Source organism: Meles meles, chromosome 8 (genome assembly GCF_922984935.1).
Source record: "Meles meles chromosome 8, mMelMel3.1 paternal haplotype, whole genome shotgun sequence".
Taxonomy (NCBI): Eukaryota; Metazoa; Chordata; class Mammalia; order Carnivora; family Mustelidae; genus Meles; species Meles meles.
In genome coordinates, this window is record NC_060073.1 from 25897186 (window position 1) to 25921976 (window position 24791).

Genomic DNA, 24791 nt, shown 5'->3' on the forward strand with positions numbered 1-24791 from the left:
ACTCTCCCTGCATCTTCAGCATGATGATGCAAGGAGATTAGCATGATGTATTATTTATATATATATATATATATGCACAGTAAAATACATATATATATATATATATATATGCATACATATATGTCTTTAACTTGGAACACTGATCTACGAACAGAGAAGTTTACTAAATCTAAATCTAAAGTTAATCCCTAACTCAGAGCTTTGGGCAAAAGTATTTTTCTCTATTATTCTTTTTAGAAACTTTACTAGGCCCTCTGTGGGTTTTCATCATGAAGATATTATCTCAAATGTATAGAACTTATAATGGAAAAAAGTTTGAGAGGAAAAATTGGGATAACAAATTATTATTCATATTGTATTGGCACATCATCTCAGTTGAATTTAGTGAAATAAGCTTGATTTCCTGGTTATGGATTGAAGCACATTTCTTTGGATTAGCCAAGATTTTAACCAGCTCTGCTTTATTAGAATCAGGGTAGATAGGAATTGGAAAGAATAAGTGGAATATATATGAGAATAAATTTGGACAATTTATAAATAGTTGAGTCCAAATTATATCAGTAAAGACTTTTTCTTTAACTTGTAGTACTGGTATTTGAAACAGTATGTCTATCATATTTACATGTTTTGTTTGAAAAGGAAAAATACATGCATAATCCCAAAGGGTTAGAGAAATGGATTCACCATAGAAGTTGCAGTGCAGATATGTTCCAGAATTCTAATTACATTTTAAGATTGGACTAACACAAAGATGATTTTAGAAAGGAATATACATGTACACAGACAAAATAAAATTGTCCCAACTTTATTTCTCTAGGATGCATTTAGAAGGTAAATAGAGGGTACCATTGAGAATAGATCAACCAGAACAGTTTTATAAAAGCTATGTAAGTATTTTCTTCTTAGAATTTGTTGTAAAAAAATTATTAAGTAAAGGCCACTTCAAATATAATGGAATCTATTTGCAAGATCTTCTGTTTTTGTTGTATAACAACCAAGAAAGTTAAAATCATATGCCATGAATCATGTAATTGGTAATATTACAGTGGAGTTATTTAAGGAGCTGAGTACTAAAGAAAGGAAAAAAAGAAAGAAAAATAACCTTAGATTAAGCCCTTTTTCCCCCTGTAATTCTCTGTTTGTAAAAATTTTATATGGGTGACTTCATAGTTGCTAAAGATAAGAGATTGTTTCGAATTTCCTTTAGCTGCCAAACATCTGGGCAAAGCTGTGACCCATGAGGAATGATATTTAATGAAGGATGAGCTATGGTTTTATACTAATTTGGGTCCCACCAATGCCAAGGTCAGCTCCTCAGGGTAACAGTACCAAACTATTCATCATGCTTTGTCTTCACAGGAGACCTTGTTCTCTGATGAAAATCTGCAGTTCAGTGGACATTACTCATGACTGAGGGGCTCAAACTTAATCAGATGACAGGGACCAATTGACTTCATGTCTACGTACAAAACATTCCCTTCAGAGAAAATCAAAGAAATGAATAAACTTACACATTCCTCTTAACAACTGTTTTCTTAATTCCAATTAGGTCTAAACATGGCATTCTAGTAACTCATGAAATTTTCTCTCAGGAGGATGAGCTTGAAAAATATATTTCAGAGACTCCTTTTTGAATTACTGACCCACTACCCTTTGTATTTCAAACTAGAATTCTAGGAAAAAAATTGCTCAGTGTAGTGATCTAGGAAGAAAGCTTTTGACCACTCTGTGCACTGTATTCCAATGGAGAATGCGCTACAATAATAGATTCAGTGACAAAATTATGCCCTGACAATGAAAAGAAAAAATAAAATTAGAAAATATTCTAATATATACATATATATATATTATTTAAGCAAAATTTTCTATCTTAAGAGAGGAAGATTTGAATATATGAGATTTTAATGAATTTTTACAAACATATTTACGTTTCTCATTAACATTTTACAGAAGAACTAGAATGAGTTAAAATTTCACGTTTTACTGTCTACAAATGCAATTGCAAAAGACGACTATAATAAAGCTTGAGATAAAATGATTTCGTTTCAAAGCTAAAACTGATTATCTTCAAATAAGTCATTTAAGTTTGGGGAGCTATGTTTACTAATCTCTAAAGTATAATGGTGTCTTATAAGGTGATATTATTACAATTTCTCTCACTTTTGCCTTAGCCTATAACAATAATAGATGCCTACCTCAATGTAGTACTTTCTAGTCAATGTGGGGACAGGGTCCAAGGCTAGTGGTTACAAAGCTAATTCTGCACTAGCAGACAGGGTCTAGAATCCGTTTGGAACAGAGTTTTCCTTTACCAAACAGCACACAGCCAATATTTCTTTTTTATTATAACCTATGAGTTATTCTCATAGGTTATATGAGCTGAACTGAAATTATTTCATAGAAACAGATTATTAAAATCCGCCAATGTAGGTATGATTCCAAAACCAGGAAATACACATCCTACTATATAATCCCAAGTACAATTTAAAATGATGTTATATATATAATTATAGCAAATACATCACATAGAATGAATTTCAAATATTCGCCATCAAGGATATATGATAAAACAAATAGAATCTGAATCCATGAAAATTTATACCTTATTTGATATTCCTTTCCATGAGTAGTGTTTTCACATATTTTTAAAAATTACATAAATGACACAGAAGGTATGTTTTTCTTGACTTTCTGATGTAAGTTCTCCACCTGTGAGACTTTATACAATGATGTTATAAATTTTATATCTGTAGGAGCAGATATGTATATGTAGTTTCAGTCTTGAGTGACTCTAATGTGATTATAGGATTATAGAACTGTAACACATCTACTATAAAGATTTTAGGTAAAGAAAAAACCTTTTGTATCATCCTCTTTTTTCTTCTCTTTAGTTTTTAGGAGACAGCATTCCATATTGTCAAATGGATAATATACAACTATGCTTAAAATGGATCTTTAAAATTAAATGTTTTCTTCTAAATTATAGTTAACATCCAGATTGAGTTCTATGGCTAAACAGCTTTTTTTTTTTTGGATTTTAAACATCACACAGTTCTCTATTCGACAAAGAAAGACCTTTTTGTAGGAGTTGAAGAAGAGGCAGCTTACTAGTTACCTATGTGTGAAAAAAATACCAGCAGTATTAAGAGGAATAATAAAAAGGCATACACAGGTCTTTCCTGCCTACCGGTCATAGCCAAAGGCATCCAAGAGAATAGGACAGGCTGTGAATTTAACAAAAGATTTTGGGGTCCAAGGACCAATCCAGCCCACTGGAGATGTCCACCTGATCAAAGTATATATATACTGTCCACGTGGTGGTCAAGCAAGAGGTAGTACAGGGACCCAGAATGGCTGGGGCTGTCTCCTCCACCGGGTTGCCCCCAAAGTATGTCCCAGCAAGATCTACCTTCCTGTCATTGACTCGGTTGTTTTTCTTGTCTTTATCTACTGTGCCCAGAATGACTACAGACCTATCTACCCAGTTCAAAGTGCAGAACTTTGTTCTAATGGTGGTGACCTACATCGCCTCCTGGCTGGTGAAGGGCCACAGAACTGATGGGGCATCCATACTCACTGGCTGCACTCATTGAGCGAATCCCACTGGCAAACTTTTTTTGCAGGAATATCTAGGAAGAACAGAGAGTAGGACGCTACCTTCTGCACTGGAGATTCACAGCACTAGCAATTCTCTGGCAAAACTCAATCTTCATGGAATACATTGTCACAGGGAAGATCTTGGTGCTAGTGACCTTCGGAAAGCTGGCTCCTAGGTAGCTTTTGAATTCTTGTTTATGTGTTCTAGTAAGTCTTTCTTTAACTTCCATTTTCCACGTTTATGTACATGCCAGCAAATGATGGTTGAACCCCCTAGTTGTAGTATATAGTACTCAAACAGTGTATTTCAATTACATTATGTTTTTCTCTCCAATTGTTAGATTTTAGCAGGTAAGAAAGCTATTGAAATTTAAGGTCCTCTCAAACCTCTCTGCCTAGGTTAATTCTTTGAATCTGAGTTACAAAGTCTATTTACCAGGCTTTTCCTGTTACCTATATTTTTAGTCCCTTTTGGCAAATTCAGGATTAATTTCCCAATAATATGGGGATGTAATGGTAAATGCTGGAGAAACTCCATTTCTACTTTAGAAGCAGAGAGCAAGTGAGCATTAATTTTGCACCCAAACAGCTTAAATGTTGTGTTCTATGACTGCCCTTCTTTGCTGACTGGGTAAATTTTGTGCTGGGAATTTTTTCCGGGGGGGGGGGGGAGGGATTGAGAAGATGATACTTACCTGGTTGTAGTAGAAGAATGTAAGATATTCACAAATCACCAATGAGGAAGGCATTGAAAAAAATAACCAAGAGATTGACATATATATCCCAAACGATCTTGGGATCTATTTGCTTGGATCTATCTACTTAAGAACTTGCAACAAGTTTGGATCTATCTGGTTAAAAAACCTTTGTCCTTATGTGAATTCTTTCCTATGAAAGCCCTTTTTTGTGGTTACCATGGGGATTACATTTTATAATTGCCCAAGTATATACTGTTAAAAAAAATTCAACCAAGTAAATATTAAAGATGTAATTGACTTTATTAATTGATGCATGGATCAGGCAGCATCCCATCCAGCAAGTAGAGGGGAGCCTCAAAGGGCTACAGAGAAGGAAAGTTTTTTAAAGGTAGAGAGTGTAAGGGCCTATTTAGCCAGAGCAATTCCATCTTGGATTAAACAGCCATTTTGTTGTTTATGCAGTAAAACTTAAACTGACCCTGCCTCCCCCCAGGGGACTTACTTAAAAGCAAGTCCGGGAAACTAGTATAATATGGTTGACCAGTCCCTGATAACAGAGCCCAAATACAAGGGTGGGTCAGGTCAGGTGGAGATAACAGAGCCCGAATGCAGGGATGAGTCAGGCCAGGTGGAGACATCCAATCAATGGGGCACGCACACTGTCTCCCTAGCTACCAAGGAGTGTGGGCCCCGCCTTTTGGGCGTCTTTTGGGCACCAATTCTGACCAAGGTGATAGGCTAGTTCAAATAGCTACTATAGGGTGAATGTAATTCAATTGGCCACCTGTGTGGGACCTAGCATGACTGTGCAACTTTCTCTGTGTGTTACAATCTCATTGGCCACCTGTGTGTGGCCAGGCTCAACCACGTGGCCTTTGCTCTATAAAAGTTAGTCTGTGAGGCTGGGAGGGGTCGCCCTCTCTGTAAGAAGCGGCCCCGAAGGGTCGGTTTGATTCTCGATGCTTGGTGAGAAATAAAGCTTTGTTTGACTTTGACTTTGTATCAGTCTTGCTCCTTTGATCATGGACCTATTAGTGGGGGACCTTTCAGAGAGGAAGTGAAAAAAAGGAAGTTATTAGCAAAGAATGTGTTGTTTTAGGCACAGTTGCCCTCCTAAGGGGTTTATCAGTAATTATCAGTAATTTCCTAGTGCTGATCAGGAAATTCCCATGTTGACATGTCAGAGGTGACATTTCTGGGAGGTTGAAACTGCAGTCAGGTTAGGTATGAAGTCTTGGTTTACTCACTTGGGATCTTAACCTAAGTCATGCCATTTTGGGCCTGTGTTTTTTGTTTAATTGTTCATGCATTCATTCATTCATTTATATTCTTGTAGGCTGCTGTTTGCAGAGGGAGTGGCTCTGCTGGCCAGGGGAGTGGGGAATAATGGGTGACTATTACTGTGTTGAGCCTAAATTGCCCCAAATTAACCACGATTTACTAAGTCTTCCCTTGGAGGTTGCAAGCCTTTAATAGAGTCATGAGTTCCTTACATCAGACAAATTCTGCCATGTAATACTTTTTGTCAGGTGGGGTGACAGATCTCTGCTGCTTCCTACTATACCCTCTTCCCAGAATCTTATGAATTTCTTTTTAACAAGTATATTTTGAAATGATTATAGCACAGGCATTACAGCTAAATTTCTAGCAAGAATTTGACTATAGAGGGACACCTGGGTGGCTCATTCAGTCAAGCAACTGCCCTCAGCTCCATTCCTGATCCCAGAGTCCTGGGATCAAGCCGTGCATTAGGATCTTTGCTCAGCAGGGAGTCTGCTCCTCCCTCTCCCTCTGCCTGCCTATCCCTCAGCTGGTGCTCTCTCTCTTGCTCACTCTCTCTCTCTCAAATAATAAATAAAATCTTTTTTAAAAGGTTGACGGTAGAATGTAGTTAAAATTATTTTCCTAATGTTCAGCTTTTAAGATTGCATCATCTTGAGAATGAGAAATTAATTTCTTTTTTAAAATAGTAGGGAGGACGAATGACACTGCTAATAACGATAAAATCAGCTCCTAGACTGCTTAGATATGGTCTCTCAGGAAAGCAATGTGAGGCACAACTCTCTGTAGGATTATTGTGGCTTTAGAGCATAAACACAGAAAGCAGAAGGAGCAGCATACAATTAAAGATATGATGGGTATATTAAGCAAATGGGAAAAATCAATCACAATCTTCGGGATTCTACAGAGGCCGAAGCTCCCTGTATTGTCTCTACATCCAGGTTATGAACCATGCAGTTAAGTCCATGGACTATCTTCCCTTGGTCCTCTAGGAGAGCTGCCAGCCAATGGCTTCTCTTTGATAAATAGAAAGCAGCTGTTGTCTCAAGGATGGCTATTAATCTCCTCACAAGATGAAAGTAAGTGGGAAAGCTGAGAAATGCTTTGTAATTAGTGATTCATGCACTCCTTCCCTAAGAAGAAAAAAATATTTTAGGCAGTTTCTGCTTGGAAGATGGGTAAGTTTTAATTGATACATAGTTACCTTAAGAAATCAGGACATACCAAATGGAGTCTAAACTCAAAAGCTTCTGATTTAGGGTAACTGTTACTTAAAGACGTATATTTGTTTGGATTTCTTGTTGTGTTGGGTTCTAGAAAAGAAAAATACAATCCAGTTTATTCTAGAAGGTGCCCAGTAACTGAATTTTTTCTTCTTGGTAATTATTTAACTTAGCTTATGGCATCTAATCAGCTGTACTTTAGGGATAAAAGACTGCAACATAGCAATTTAGGTTTTAGGAAATGAATTTCTTGGACATTAAGGAGGGAAAGTGATGTAATGAACACTCAGTCTTATATTAGATTGGGTATTATATAAGACTGACGTATCACTGAGCTCTACCTCTGAAACTGGTAATACATTATATATTAATTAATTGAATTTAAATTTTTTAAAAAGTTTAAAAAATGAATTTCTTTGAAAGAAGTTGTATTTCTTTCATGTACCTCAAATTGTATAGCAGCCATTGGACAGTTCTAGTACCTTCCAATATATTGAATATGAGATTCCTTTCTTTTTGTCATGCATATTATTTAAAGTCATTTATATTATTTTCATATCCATCAATAGAAAAATTAATGATCCAAAAGTTCTCTGAAACCACAGAAGAACATGTATTAATCAAAGTAACCATCTCTATAAATGAATTAAGTTAATTATGTAACCATATAATAATGCATAGCACATGCTAACAGCACAATAAATATATTTTTTTCATTATTTGGTACTTGAAAAAATGGTAATATGGGTAAAATCATATTTAGTCCACAACTTTTGCCTATGAATCAATGATCATAGCTCTCTTCCTAAACCCATAATCAGAAACTCAGGGCCTTATATAGCAGAACTTGTAAGGGACAAGTATACAAACGTATAAGTTGAGGAAGCCTTTCCTCTAAGAATTTCAGACTACTTTATGAATCTGTGTCAACAGAAATCATTTGGGATTAATTCACACTGGAATTTGGAATGCCTTTGTGTCCTCGTAATTGTATCAACTGTTTCTTTGGGTTATCCAAACTAGATTATAACAAAAATATTGATTAATTAACTCCCATAAATGTTTAATGAGCAACTACTTTGTGAAAAGCACAGAAGTACTATTGCAACATTTGTGGAGCTTTTAATCCAATGGAAGTAGATAGAAGTTGAAATTATTAGTTATTAGAATATAGATTTAAAGAAATCCAATGGGAATGTAAGGGAAGGGGAGGTTAATTAATATGACTCAATATCACTCAATAATTGGCATATGGTCCTTATTTTTACTATCATTTATAGCTAATCAAGAGACTAAAATTTTTGATTCCATGGATTTGATAGCTAGATAGCATTCTAGTGGATCAACTTCCAACAAGGTTTAAACAAAAAGTGGTACCAAAAAAAAAAAAAAAAAAAAATCCCTAGCAAGTACAACAAAAGCTTTAAAATCTGAAAGGTTTTGCCCTTCTTAAAAACAAAACAAAAACAAAAACATCTTAACAAAGTGCTTTGGCATCCAACCTAAAAAAGAGCACTTATTTAAAAAAAAAAAAAATCATTTCATTATTTCAGCACACTGTTCCACTTGGAGCTAGAAATGTTTGTTTCCAAACCAAGTATAAGTGCAAAATTGCCAACAATTTGTGGGAAAATTAAATATCCATTTGGTATGGAGTGATCTTTTTGTTTTTTAAGCCCTAAACTATTCTTTTCCAACATTTTGACAGCATTTATAATATTTCTGATAAAAAATATGTCTCAAAATATATTAAGATGTTCCACTTAAAATTTCTTCTATAAACCAAAATATAATGTTAGGTAAGTAGTTTGAATATAAGAATAATATCATTTTTCTCTTAATTCGATATAGAATTCTACACTTTGTCTTATGAAATTGTATGTTTTTACTGATTACCTGTACATATGTGTGTGTGTACACTGTTGTTTTAGCTCATTGATGATATGACTCACTATTCTCTTCCAAAGTTTTTGACCAGTTGGTAAAAAGTTATAGTTTTCATGAAATTAATATTGATAAATAAGGAGGCAACAGGGCTTCTGCACTGACTTTTATCATTCTTCTACACAGTCACTTTCATTTACTCTAATTACAAAAGGTAGAAGGGATTTTGTTTCTATAGTTTGAGGTACTGAGTATCAAGAATATTTTTAGGTTCAATAAGCTTTTGTCTCTTACATAAATGTTCTAACATTTCATACATCTAAATAATATAGTTATTATTAAAGTACAATTTTACTTGAAAGTACTCCTAAACATCTAATAGTTTTGGTCATATTACATTTTCCAAAGTTAAAAAATGCTGAAATGTCTGTTGGGTACACATATGGAAAGCCGTGAATGCTTTATAGTAAACAAATCCTTAACTATGCAAAGGATGGGACAATCATCCAAGTTTCTCTCTTTTAATGTCATTTTTCAAAGCCTTTAGGCAGCGTGCGTGTTTATAGGGGAAAAGGAGGAGAGAGCGCTCATTCTTCATTCACTAGAATGTCCTGATCGATTCTTAAATTCCTGAGATTGGCACACAAATTAAGTCCTTTCTAGAGGAATTGGACATTGATTTCATATGAAGCTATAGGACTCGAATCACAGGCCTGTCTTTACTATCAGTAAAATAGTAAAGAGAATGTGGTTTATTGTATACTTTTGGAGGGCACGTAAGATGTATTCTAGCTATTCTAATCAGGGCTACTCCTAATTTTAAAACTCTGTAATTTTACAACACATGCAACATGCCCTCTGTGATTGTTAGGATTGCAGTAATTAAACCTAAAAGTCCTGCTTGATGTAATTAGGAGGTTGGGTTAAAGTGTACATGGCACTTGTCATCTAATTCTTTTTACTTTTTGTCTTGAAGTTCAGTTGCACAGATTGGACTAATCATAATTATAAATTAACAACACAACATGCATGACACTCTCTTAAGATGCCTTAATTATTTACATATATAAGATCATTTTTGAACATACCATCCAAACCAAGAGCTAGACTACTGCAAGGTTTCTGTTATAAGAAAGGTTGGAAAAGCACAAAACAAAACTAAAAAAAAAAAAAAAATTTACACATAAGATGAAGGCAGCAAGTGCTCCTGGGGCATCTGAGACAGGAGGTGCCACAACTCTTGAAAGAGGGGAAATTTACTGAGATGAATGCAAACAACCCATCTCACTTTTCTCCTTAGGGCTCTTTTTAAGTCTGGCATGGCATAGAGTAATGGGCTAAAAAGTTTGGTAGAGGACAACTAATGTGATGCATACAAATGTGAAGCATTTGACAATTTCAGAAAACAGAGAGAGAAAAATGGAATTTGGCCAGGTTGCCTCAGCGGACAAAACTTGTGTAACCAAGATCCTCAAGAGAAGAGCTGTACAGAGAAGGTTGAACATGACATTGTGTGGCTTTCTCCTCGCATTATTTTCCAGTTCTTATTATACACTGAGACAGATGCTAAAAATCCTAGTGGAAAGTGGGTAAGGTGTTTAATGGGGCTTTTGACAGTCTCACAATACTGAATATTTAGATTTTCTGAAAATAAATTGGAGTTCAGGACCTGGGAAGTTGGAAAGGGGTAAGCCTGAAATAGATCAAGCATTGATCCATATGACAAGCAGGCTCCAATTAATGAAGCTGATTGTGGACTAAGGTGATCTTCCCCTATTGCAGAAAGTAGTCTGAGACACGATTGGGTGAATGTTCTCTGGAGGAAGATATCCAAAGCCTCTATCATGTTTTATAACATATTGTCCCACACATGGTGAAATGCTAACAGACAATCTAAGAGAAGGACTAGGAAAAACAATTGATAACAGAAAAAGTTTTAAGATGGCCCAGATACTGAATTTTTCAGTCATGAACTTTAAAATAAATGTAATTAATACATTAAGGAAAATTAATGACAAGATGGAGAAATTTACCAGATTACTGGAATATATATATTCCATATATAAAAATAATCAAACAGTAATTTTAGAATTGAATAAATGAATACTATGAAAATAAGAAATTATAGATGAGTTTAAGATAATTATAGAAATTATACTGGAAAAATTGAAGAGCTGACTGGTAAACATGTTAGTAGAAATTATCCAGACTGAAACACAGAGAAAGAAAACAAATCAAAACAAAAAAATGAAAGAAAGAAGAAAGAAAGAAAGATTAAGAGAGAAGTACAAGAGACATACAAGAAATTGTAAAATTTATAACTTAGCAAAAGAATTAGCAGAAGAGAAAGAGAGAGAACTGATGTTCAAAAAGATAATGGCTACAATGATTTTTTTTTTTTTACATTGAAAAAAGATGTCAAGCCATAAGCCACATATTCAAGCAGCACAGCAAATTCCACTTAGAGTAAGTACAAAGAAAAGCAACAAGATAAAGAGATAAAATTCGTCACCAACAACCCCATACTAAAATAATACTAACATGAATTCTTCAGACATAAAAATTATGCCAAATTGATTCATGGAAATGTGGAAAGGAAGAGACAGTAATGATAACTATGGTAAATTTAATGGTAACTAAGTATAACTAATGGTAAATCTAAATAAATATTGGCTGTAGAAAACAATAATCGTAATGCACAATGGAGTTCAAAATAAATGTAGAAATAAAATGCATGAAAATAGTAACACCAAAGGTAGGAGGAAGAAAAAAAGAGGTATGTGTTCAAATGTTATAAAATTGGGGTGCCTGAGTGTGTCAATCAGTTAAGCATTCAACTCTTGATTTTTGGCTCAGGTCATGATTTCAGAGTCATGGGATTGGGCCCTGCTTCAGCTCCATGCTGAATATGGAGCCTACTTAAGAGTCTCTCTCTCTCTCTCCCTCTACCCCTCCACAAGTGCTTGCTCTCTCTTTCTCTCTCAACAAAACAAAACAAAACACAAAACAAAAAAAGAAAAGAAAAAGAAAGAAAAGAAAAAAGAAAAAGAAAGAAGTTATACAATTGTCTGGGAAGTAATAATAATTCTTATTTTTAGGAGAAGCTAGTAAGTCAAGAGTGCATATTGTACATTTTTAGGATTACCATTAAACAAATAGGAAAATATTTTATAACAACCCAATAGTTGAGAAAATGAGAAAATTATGATACTTTAGTAGAAAAAGGAAAGGAAAGAAGGTAGAATATGTGAGAAAATAAACAATAAGATGTTATTTATAAATGTAAATACATCAATGATATTAAATATGAACAACCAAAATACTCTATCATAAATTTAAAGATAAGGATATATCCTATGTGGAAGAAAGACATGTATTTTTTATTTTTTATTTTTATTTTAATTCCTGTATAGTTAACCTACAGTGTTGTACTAGTTTCAGGTGTACAATATAGTGACTCAACAATTCTATTCATTACTCAGTGCTCATCGTGTTAAGTGTACTCTTAATCCCCTTCACCTATTTCACCCATTCCCCTGTCCACTTCTCCTCTGGTAATCATCAGTTTGTTCTCTGTAGTTAAGAGTATTTTTCTTGGTTTGTCTCTTTTTCTTTGTTCATTTGTTTTATTTCTTAAATTCCACATATGACTGGATTCATATGGTATCTGTCTTTCTCTCATTGACTTATTTCCCTTAGCATTATAACCTGTAGATCCATTTGTGTTGTTGCAAATGACAAGATTTCATTCTTTTTTATGGCTGAATAATATTCCACGGTGTGTGTATACACACACACACACACACACACACACACACACTCTCACACACACACACAACTTTATCCATTTATCTTCAATGGACTCTTAGGTTGCTTTCATATCTTGGCTATTATAAATAATACTGCAATAAATGTATGGGTGCATATATTTTTTCAAGCTAGTCTTTTTGTATTCTTTGGGTAAATACCTAGAAGTGAAATTGCTGGATCATATACTAGTTCTGTTTTTAATTTTTCAAGGGACCTCCATACTGTTTTCCATAGTGGTTGCAATAATTTACATTTCCACCAATAGGGCACAAGGGTTCTCTTTTTTCTCTACATCCTTGTCAACATGTGTGATTTTTTTTTGTCTTTTTGTTAATAGCCATTTTAACAGGTATAAGGATATCTCATCATGATTTTGAGTTGCATTTTCCTGATGATTAATGATGTCAAGCATCTTATCATGCACCTATTGACTATCTGTATGTCTTCTTTCGAAACACATCTGTTTAGATCTTCTGTTTAATTTTTAATCAGAATGTCTTGTTTTTTTCTTTTGCCACTGAGTTATATGATTTTTTACATATTTTAGTTGTCCGTTTATCAGATATATGATTAGTAAATATTTTCTCCCATTCAGTAAGTTGGCTTTTTCATTTTTTGATTTCCTTTGCTGTATAAAATACTTTTAGTTTAACATAGTCCTAATTGGGGAGGGGAGGCGAACCATAAGAGACTATGGACTCTGAAAAACAACCTGAGGGTTTTGAAGGGTCAGGGGTGGGAGGTTGGGGGAACAGGTGGTGGGTGATGGGGAGGGCACGTTTTGCATGGAGCACTGGGTGTTGTGCAAAAAGAATGAATACTGTTACGCTGAAAAAATTAATAAAAAGGGAAAAAAATTAAAAAAAAAAAAAAACATAGTCCTAATTTTTTATTTTTGGCTTTGTTGTTCTTGCTCTTGGTGACAGATTAAAATAATAATAATAATATTGCCAAACCTCTGTCAAACAGTTTATCAACTCTGTTTTCTTCTAAGAACTTTATGGTGTCAAGTCTTAATTTCAGGTTTTTAATCCATTTTGAGTTAATTTTTGTGTATGTTATAAAATAGTGGTTGTTTCATTCTTTTGCATGTGGCTGTCTAACTTCCAATTTATTGAAGAGATTTTCTTTCCCCATTGTATATTTTTGGCTCCTTAGTCATAAATTAATTAGCCATACCTGCATGTGTTTATTTGTGGGCTCTCTATTCTGTTCTACATATCTGTTTTTATGCCAATGCCCTATTTTTTCTATTACTATAGATTTTTTTTTTTTTAAGATTTTTTATTTATTTATTTGACAGATAGAGATCACAAGTAGGGGGAGAGGCAGGCAGAGAGAGAGAGAGGAGGAAGCAGGCTCCCTGCCAAGCAGAGAGCCCGATGCGGGGCTCGATCCCAGGACCCTGGGATCATGACCTGAGCGAAAGGCAGAGGCTTTAACCCACTGAGCCACCCAGGCGCCCCTATTACTATAGATTTTTAATGTATTTTTAAATTAGGAAGCATAATGCCTCCAGCCTTGTTCATTCTTCCCAAGATTTCTTTCGTTATTCTGTTTTTTCTTTTTTTTTTTTTAATGGTTCCATACAAATTTTAGTACCTTCTACTTCTGTGAAAAATGCCACTGGAATTTTGGCAGGGATTGCATTAACTGTGTAGTATGGACATTTTAACAATATTGATTCTTCCAATTCATGAGCATGGAATATATTTCCATTTATTTGTGTTTTCTTCAATTCCTTTCTTTAATGTCTTGCTGTTTTCAATGTACAGGTCTTTTATCTCCTTAATTAAATTTATTCCTACACTTTTTTTTTCCTCTTCAATGCAATTATAAATGGGATTTTTTAATTAATTTCTCTTTCTGATAGTTTCCTACTAATGTACAGAAATGCAGTAATTGTACAGAAATGCAGTAATTTTTCTTTTTCATGTTGATTTTGTATCCTGCAACTTTACTGAATTCATTTCTTTTTTTTTTAAGATTTTTTTTATTTATTTATTTGATAGACAGAGGTCACAAGTAGGCAAGAGAGGCAGGCAGGGAGAGAGAGGAGGAAGCAGGCTCTCCGCGGAGCCGAGAGCCAGATGTGGGGCTCGATCCTAGGCTCTGGGACCATGACCCGAGCTGAAAGCAGAGGCTCCAACCCACTGAGCCACCCAAGCGCCCCTGAATTCATTTCTTAATTCTAACAGTTTTTTTCATGGAGTCTTTGTAGTTTTCTATGTATCATATCATCTGCAAATAGTGATAGTTTTATGTCTTCCTTTCCATTCTAGATGCCTCTTATTTATTTTTCATCCCTTATTACTCTGGTTAGGACTTCTAATAATAGATTGAATAAAAGTAGAAAGAATGGGCATCTTTGGCTTTTTCTAGATTTAGAGGAAAAGCTTTTAGCTTTTCACTGTTGAGTATGATGTGGGCTTGTCAAATATGGCCTCAATGATGTGTAGGTACATTCCCTTTATACCCATTTTATTAGCAGTTTTTTAATCATAAATGGATGTTGGATTTTATCAAATTTTTTCTGCATCTATTGAAATGCTTGTATCATTTTTATCTTTCATTTTATTAGTATGATATATCACAATGACTGATTTATGGATATTGAACTACTCTTGAGCATCCTTGAAATGAATTCTACTTGACCATGGTGTATGATCCTTTCAATGTATTGTTGAATTCAGTTTGCTAATATTTCATTGAATATCTTTGCATCTATGTTCATTAGTGATATTGGCCTGTAATTCTGTGTGTGTGTATGTGTGTGTGTTTATATGTGATCCTAGCTTGACTTTAGTTTTGGGGTAATAATGGGCACATAAAATGAATTTGGAAGAGTTCCTTCCCTTCTATTTTTTTGAAAAGTTTGGGAAGAATTGGTATTTTAATTCTTCTTTGAATGTTTGTTATAATTCACCAGGGAAGCCATCTGGTCCTGGACTTTTGTTTGTCGGGAGGTTTTTGATTACTGATTCAATCTCTTTCCTAATAATTGGTCTGTTAAAATTTTCTATTTCATCATGATTCAGTTTGGGGGATTGTATGTTTCTAGGAATTTATTCATTCTTCTAGGTTGTCCAATTTGTGTGTGTATAATTGTCCTAGTTGTGAGGATATAAGATCCCTTATGATCCTTTGTATGTGGTATGATTTGTAACTTGCCTTCTTCCATTTCTGAAATCAGAAATAGAGGAGGAGTTGTTTTTTTTTTAATGTGAGTTCTTTAAAAAAGTAATTAATATTGTCTGTTCCACACATTAAATTAAAAAGAGAATTAACTTGTAGCATTGATGAAAAAAAGGAAAGTTTTTCCTAAATAAATATATATAATGCAATACTCAAAGCTATGAAATCTCAGATTGCTCTGAGCTCCTTTTTTTAATCTCCATTATTAATTAACTGCCTCAACTTATTTTTCCTAGGAGAAAGCTGAAGAGGGGATAATCATATTAAGGTAAGAGCACAATTGTCTGGAAGTTTGTATTTTTAAAATCAAAGTTAAGATAAAAACTGGTATTTATCTAACTTTGGTTACCTAAACTTACAATTTGAATTTCTAACCTTTAGGCTTTTTTTTTCAGTTGCCACCCTAGCATATATTTAAAGTCATTGTAAACTATCATCAGAAACATTTAACTTCTAGCTGTGACACTGTGCTTTATTTTATGCAATATGATGTCTATTCTAAGTGAAATATAAGACTAAAGTAAGTGTTTTCTTTCCTTGAAATCAGATTTTCATTATAAAGTTGACCTTTAAATGTCCCATTTTGTTAGGCAAACAACATTATTTGAAATTAGTCACAGGTTTCTTGTTTTGTGCAAGCAAAGCTTGATTACAAGCCTTTCTATAAAGCTTCTATTCAGTTTAATAATTCATACCTCTCTGCTTATCAGCTTTAGAATTCTAAAGGAGGAATTTGCCTATAAATCTTTCCCACTGCTGCATTTTATTTTAATGCACAGCAACACAACACTAACATAATTGGTGCAATCTGTTATTTACAGATATGTGGTGAGACGCAGGTGGCAAACTCTTTTTTAGTGTTGTAAGGAAAAGTTAGACCTTCTTCACAACTTGAGTTATGTGGATAAAAATTGTGGCTGGGTTAGGATAGCAGCCATTGTCACTATGGGTGTTCTCTAATTCCTGCAGTAAATCTTTCCCATATGGAATACCTTTCGATTCTACACCGGAATGCTTATTTTGAGTTAAGAACATTTATTTTCTAAAAAAGTAGATCCATAAAGGAATATTGTTGTGAACATTCTTACTCAAGTGTCCAGAATAAATTGGCTTATGATTTTTGTTCTAATAAAAATCATCTATAAATTCTTTCTGAAATCTAAAACACATGCCATACTTTTTGTGCATCAACTGTAACCTCTAAGTTTAAAAGCTTCCAACAAATTTCAGTTTTAGAAAACACATAATCACAGAAAACAAAATTCAACAATATGGCTTTATTGACTACATATCTCCTCTATAGTTCCATTTATATATTTCCCTTTATATAAAACTTATGAATGGAATATTTAATATTTTCTATATCTATTTAATCAAGACCATCAATAATAACCATTTATCAAATTCGGTGATCAAATCTTACTACTTGTTTTATCTCTTAGAGGTATTCAATAAATTTGATGACATTGTTCTTAATATTCTTTTTTTTTTCACTTGGCTTACTCTATGCCTCTCTCCGATGTGGTTTTATCCTCCATGCTCCACTCCTTCTTCATCTTTTTTGTTAGAGTCTCTCTTCTTATCTGTAAATGCCAGAGTCGCTCATGCTTAATTTTATAACCACCTTCCTTCTCTATTTGGATCTTCCTTCCGTGTGATTCTGTTTGGCTTTATTACCGTTGATTCTCAAACATATAGCCTGATATGCTATAGGACCTTACAACTAAGAACTTGAAAATTAACCTTAATTGTCTGTTTTTGTTTTTTGTTTTTTGTTTTTTGTTTTTTTTCCTAATCTGGTCCAGTCTCCTTATGTAGCCATCAGAATCATCTTTTAAAACATTAGAGAAGATCATACCACTTCCATAGTCAAAATTTTCTGGTGATTTCTATCGCAGTTAGAAAAGAATCAACTTCCTAATTCAGGTCGCAAGGCCTCTTTGATTTGATATTCATCATGCACTCCTTCTGCTGCAGCTGTGTTTATTCTGTTTGGATCACATGGAACTTCCTGCAATTCCTTAAAACACATCTAGTCCGTTCCTGCCTCAGAGATTTGCACTTGCGTTTCCTACACTAGAATGTTCTTCTACCTCCCCACCTGACTTCCTTCTTTTCTTTGCCTCCTTTAGGACTCCACTTAAATATCCCCTCCTCACAGAGACCTTCCCTGACTACCTTAAACAAAATAGAAAACCCACCACAATTCCACCACTCTGTTTCCTTACTTTGCTTTGTTCTTTTTTTGTATCACTTATTCCGACTTTAAGTTAGCTGATATATTTATTCATCCAGAAGTGTCTCCTGATCATCAGGGAGGATGTCCATACCTTGAGAGATAAAACTATTCTGGAAAATGTTTTTGGAATATTGACCTTTAAAACTATCAGATCAGGGATGTCTGGGTGGCTCTGTCGGTTAAACGTCTGCCTTTGGCTCAGGTCATGATCCCAGGGTCCTGGGAAAACCAGCAGATCAATAATATGAAGGATTAGCTGTACCTTGACCAAGACATAGGATGACATCAGCTTTCAGAACATACCTACTTTTAGTAAATGTATGTTGATTAAATATATATATGAAAAAATATAGTATAAATATAAACATATATAGAATTATCATGAAATGTTCAGTATTTTAAAGAAGTATATTTTCCTCAATTTTTATAAGTTTACTATTGTGCATAAATGAACTAATTGTAACATTGTTGATTTCATTTCAATAGCTATTACACACCTCAAATGCCAAACAAGAGGATAGGTCTTAGAAGAAAAATTCAGGGGCACCTGGGTGGCTCAGTCATTAAGTTTCTACCTTGGGCTCAGGTCCTGATCCCAGAGTCCTGGGATCAAGCCCCACATCAGGCTCCCTGCTCAATGAGCAGCCTCTCCCCTGCCCCCTGCTTGTTCCCTCTCTTGCTGTGTCTCTTTCGGTCAAATAAATAAATAAAATTGAAATTAAAAAAAAAGAAAAAGAAAAAAACAGGCTCCTTTCCCCGGGGTGCTCTTAGGGGAATAGGAGAAAGCTATTGAACACAACTGACAACTAATGATATGAACAGAGCTCTAAGAAAACATATATATTTATATACAAATTTTAAAAGACCGTGATTGTGGAGACCTTGATGATTAGGTATAATGAGAACTCTTAATTGCAGGCTTAAAAAGGACTTGCAGTTTCTAAAAAAATAGCTCTCAATTTAGAATTAGAATTTTGAATTTAAATAGGAACATCTATTTATACAAAATTTTATAAGTATATGTGAACTTATATTTTCAAAACATATTAATTATGGTACAATTTCCCAGTAGTAGCCCAGAAATAATTATGATCTTTCATGGAAGAACTGCTTATTTTTGCAGGCCATATTCAGAACAACTTGGAACAATTGCCCTACTGCTTAAAATCAGGAAGTATCTTGAATTATCTGTTGCAGGTTGGCATCTTTGCTGATGTCTATAATGTACAGAGAAATGATCAAAGTACTTAATAACAGATAATTAACATTCTCTTGTTCTGTGCAATTCACAGAAGAAAAGATATTATTTATATTTTAAGTCTATTTTGCAAAATGTGTTTTATGCATACAAGGTGCCATTATAAGAACAGTCATGACCATAATAAGAGACATCTTAAGGTTTTGCTATTATTCTCATACAACGGTTTCTTGGAAGAATCTGTTTTATTTTTCTAGTTCTTTCAAAAGCAAACAGTGCCTGAGCAGTATGTCGGTATTTCTTCTATTGTTATACTTGTGTCGGTAAGAGTTGAATAGAGCCCCCCCTTTCTGTAAAATAATTAGATAATGAAAAGTTTCAGATAAGTTCATATTCCAAAGAACAGAAGCTGACATTTTTATCTACCAAATTATTTTAGAACCAATTTGAATGGGTAACATGTAAAATAAATATGGATCATTAATGCAATTTCATCTTTTCACTTTGTCTTTGAGCAAATAAGTTATTAAAATAAGAACTATAAGTAAAAATAAAATCAAGCACAAGGAAAATAATGATAATTATAGCTATTTAATAAAGCACTTTCTACATGCCAGGCACTGAATTTGTGATGTATATTCTCCTGCCCCCCGTTTAAGCCTTGTAACAATCTAGGATGTATTTATCATGTTTATCCCCCCGTTTAAGCCTTGTAACAATCTAGGATGTATTTATCATGTTTAGCCCCTTTGGCTAGCAAACTGAGGCACAGAAAATTATGTAGATGCCCATAATCATTTAAGTAACAAGGGCTCTGGTAACAAATGCAGGCATGTGGACACAAGAGCATGCACACCCTTGTTAAATTCTCCTCTGTCCATTTACCTTTTCCTTTTTCTAAGAATGTAATTTTTAAAAAAAGAAAGAACAAGAGAATAAAATTAAGACCAGGCTTTCATGTTCAGATTGTCAACATGTCATTCTGGACACTGCCCCATTTTTAGCCATACCGTTTTGGACAGATTACTTACCCTTTCTCTGCCTCAGTTCTTCCCACAAAATGGGTTTAGGAGAAGGAACATACTACAGGAATAAGTAGTGCATGGCATAAAGAATTAGTAAGTGGAGGATAATATTTTTCACGTAAATGTTTTTTTTAAGATTTTATTTATTTATGAGAGAGAGTGAGAGTGAGCAAAAGTGAGGGGGAGCGGCAGAGGTAGAGGGAGAATCTGGCTTGATTCCAGAACCCTGAAATCATGACCTGAGCCAGAGGCAGGTGCTTAACTGACTGAGCCACCCAGGCACCCCAGGAAATGTTTATTGAGCACCAACAAAGCACGTTGCTTATTACCGGACAGGATATAGCTCTCCTCTCTTTTTGGTTACTATAATCACAATTGTGTATTTATTAATGACCTATATTCTTTCTGCACATTTTGATGCTTCTATCTGTACTTATCACGTATTCAACAAAAATCTCCCTTAATATGTGCTAGCTGCTAGGTACTGAAAGTTTAGAGATGTGTGTGTCCAAACCTACTATTAAGACATACCTAGTCATGTCTGGCAAACTGATGGAGTAAGTCTAATTCACATCAATTTGTATGAGGTAAGGACATATCTAAAAGGAAAAATAATACTTAAAATCTACTGAATGTTTAATAATGTCTGTCTTAAATGCTGCTCATGTAATCATGCCCGTCAATTTAATGGTACCATCGGTGGTACCATTATAATATTGATTTTAGGTATACGGAATGTGAGACCCATAGAAATTCAGTAATTTGCCAAAGATCATTCAACAATTATGTTGTGGAGCCAGTGTTGAAATACAGTCAGTAAGACTGAGAATCTACATTCCAAACCACAATTCTGTATCATTTTGGACCCGGAACAAGATGTCATAATCCAAGGTTGAAAAAAAGTTTCTTTGGATAGTATAGATAATTTGTTCTTTCACTATCAATGGCCCATAGACTTCTATTGAGTTCTAGTGAAAGAGGAGTATGAGTAAAAGCAAGGAGTTTTGTTTTGTTTTTGTTTTACTGAAAACTTTGTAAGACTGGTATTCAGGGAGCAATTCGATGTTGCCTCTTTACTGAAATGTAGAAGCAAAATGAGAAGTGTATTCTCCTTCCCGAACCACAGAATACCACTCAACATCGACACCTAGAAGACAGCTGTTGGTGTAGTGTCTGGCCGGAGAGTAGTACATGGTATATAGAGCAACAGTGTCCAACACAGAGAGTGGCAGAGGGTTTGGGCCAATTCCTCAACAGTGCCCAGGGTGGGGGGACTACTGCCCAAACCAAGCAGTGCTGGGGTCAGATATGTCAGTAAGAATCCATAGTGATGTGTGGAAATTTAGCAGAGTCAAGAGATGGTATGGTCCACAGGGAAAGAGGATCAAAGCCACATAAGGGAACAAGAAATAAATTCGGCCTCATGGAAACTCAACTGAGCTAGAAGAGTTAAGGAGCTCTTGCTAAGTGACTCCATATCCACTAGGAGTCTCAGAAACCCTGGAGGGATTATTTCAGCAGGGCATGGAAGAGCCATTGCAATATGGATGATGACCATAATTCTGCTGACTTCATTTATGTCTTGGCTTTGTATATACTCAATTTTCTAAGTGAGGCATGGTTCCCTTTCTTAAGAAATCCATGGTCTCTTAAGTGAGACAGACAGGAAAATACTTACTTAAAACATGGCTCTGTTCTTGAGTTCTACACAAAGTTCACCTGGAACTCAATCAGTGACGAGGAGGTGACATTCCTCATTCTCAACACTCTAACTTGTTCTGCTCTTTCCATCTCACCCCCAAATTTCCTTTTATTATTACTGTGATTGCCATTATATAAATTAAGCTTAAATATTAGTTCATGATGGCAAGGTCATTCTACGAATCACCATTTGCTTACTCTGTTATTCCGTGCCATGCAGGAACATACTTGAATGAAATTAATATAGTCAATTTAAAAAATGTGATAGTTGTGATATATAAAATCACTGCAAACAGTGACTTAGTGAATGCTGAGTCATTTATGCTAGGGAAGATATGGGATTAGTTTCCTGTGAGGGTCTGGTCACATTTTCACCAACCAAATAATACGTAACCTTATTTTGTATGTGTTTCTGCTTAAAGACCTTATTTAGTATGTGGTTGACTCATTAGCATTGAGCCTAGAGCCAAGGGTGCTGTAACTCATGCCTGAACAAAGTGGATCCACATATTTGTCTATAAGGCACATCACAGACACCCTGTGCTTCGAACAGTAGCTAGCTCCTCAGTACTACATAGGAGGGCCACTTTAAACAACAAAATCACCAAGAGAAAGCACAAACAAGCAAAACGTGTGGCAATAAATAAACTGCAAAAAGGACACTTGGTCACCCAGGAGAGCTGAAATAAGAGGGCAGAGCCTTGTTTGACCTCAGCTGGAAACGCATCCCCCAGGGACAACTCAAAAGTTTCCTTACTCTGGGCATGCTTGCAAGTGACTTGAGAGTAACTCATGTGTTCAGGGCAGCAGGGGCTTGGGGGAGGGAGGGAGGCGTGAGTTCCACATAAATTTTAGTGAGTAGATGAATTTGCAAATATAGAAATCATGAATAAGGAGGATTTATTACATTGGGCAAATAACATCACATAACTGATTTCCATAAAATCTTTTTCACTTAAAATGTGATTCTAGTTGGGTTCTTAATAATTAAAATTAAATATATTTTATTCCATTAAATGAGATTCTTTGTTTATAGCTGATAATACATTAGAAAAAACATAAAACTCTTAAAAATCTCTTGTTTAGCATGATGTAATAATCACTCGTATCTCCCCTAATATTTTACAATTAAGTATATATGCATAATATATGAATAAATTGTATATATAAAAATACATATAAAATTTTATATATAAAATTATATATATGTATATATAAAAATATATAAATATCAATGGCCAACCTATGAGTTTGGTACCTTTATCAAAAGGAAAACATACTCAGCCCTTTCTGAGGAAACTGTCCCCAAATGTTTTTTTTTGTTTTTTTTGTTTTGTTTTGTTTTGTTTTGTTTTTCTGAACAAATTACAATGACCTATCAGGTTCAATTAGTGAATTTGAAGCTACTGTTCTGGCGACAACTGATTATAGGAAGAATATATTTGTGAGTCAAAGGCAACCTGTTTAGACAGATTATACTAAAAGCCAATAGCCTATGAGATGGCTTGGTATAAAACCGTCTCTGATGAGGATGGTCCTACTGCATGGTGATAAACTCACCTAGCCATATCATATGTTTTGACGATATTAATAATAGGTATTAATGATAAGAATACTGGTTTCATCCTATGTGACGTTTAATTATTTTTCTATTCCTCTCTCAGCTATCATTCAAGTTTTGAAACTCCAGAACCGGTGCTATTATAAAATTGCTAACACAGTTTCCCATTCCATGACATTTCACCACATAGCCTTATACTAAACTCCTATCATCAAAGGGAAACTGTGTCTGTCTGTTTCTGGCAACAGGAACATAGTTGATTATTGCCAAGGCATTTGAGGCTCGAAGCATTTGAGTGAACTGGCTAAGGTCACACAGGTAGGGGTGACAGTCGTCACAAACCTAATATCTTAACTTATAGGACTTCTGTTCATGCATATCATACAACAGCTACTTAACCTATCAAGATGACAATTTGGGGACATGCTCCACCTGGCCTCAGTGACAGATTACAATTCTTTGCATGTTAAAAATCCACCCTAGAAAAAGAATTCAATTTCACTCTTAGATATAGACATGGAATATAAATTATTTTATCTTCATCTATAATTTTATTGAATTTATCTTGTTCATCTAATCCTTATTAGTCAACGACTGTTAAATCAAAAGAGGTTTAGCATACTGGCATTTTCTTGTGGGAGAAAAGACCCTCCGTCTATAAATGAAGGATAAAATATCCACAGATAAAAGGAAAAATCATCTTTAACCTCAGGCTTACTAAGTAAAACCTTACAAGGACAAAACACTTGACTTGATATTAATCAAGAACCAGCCTGCCTAGGCAGGAGAGACCTGAACAGGTTGGACTCATGACATGATGCTTGTGAAGTGTCTCGAAATGCTGTCACCCCTGCTGAGACTCCTGATGCTGCCACTTCTAATGCCAGACCTGCTGTCTCTCCATGTTACCCTCTTGTTCACACCACTTCATGCTCATGTCCAATGAGCCAAGGAACACACTCATAATCTACCTGTTCCAGGGGAATAAAAGCATTTTTAGCAACCAAATTATGGAATGCTGGAGCTAAAGATCAGTAACCATGATTGATTACACTCTAGCTCTTGCATCTGGAAAGGGGAATCCAGTAAAAATAGAAAGCCATGAATTTGGAGCTAACAGAAAGTCATTCTATAAACCGTATAAAAGGACAATTGGAGCCTGGCGTCATATTTTAATGGTGGTCATCATTGTATAGATATTCATGAACTAGATGAGAATGAGAAATAGAAAAGTACATCTTATTTCAGATGGGTAAATATGTTTTAAATTGGTTTTTGCAACTTACTGATTTATACACATAGAGATATGCCTATCATATTAAACATTTCTGAAATTTCCTTAACTTCACTAATATTTGCTATTTATGCTGTTATTGAAA

The 24791-nt window shown here is 34.6% G+C and overlaps 1 pseudogene; it reads right to left on the reverse strand.

Annotated features, from left to right (window-relative positions):
- Nucleotides 1–3183: 3183 nt before the first annotated feature.
- LOC123948671 overlaps nt 3184–24791 on the reverse strand; it is an 82304-nt pseudogene continuing 60696 nt past the window's right edge.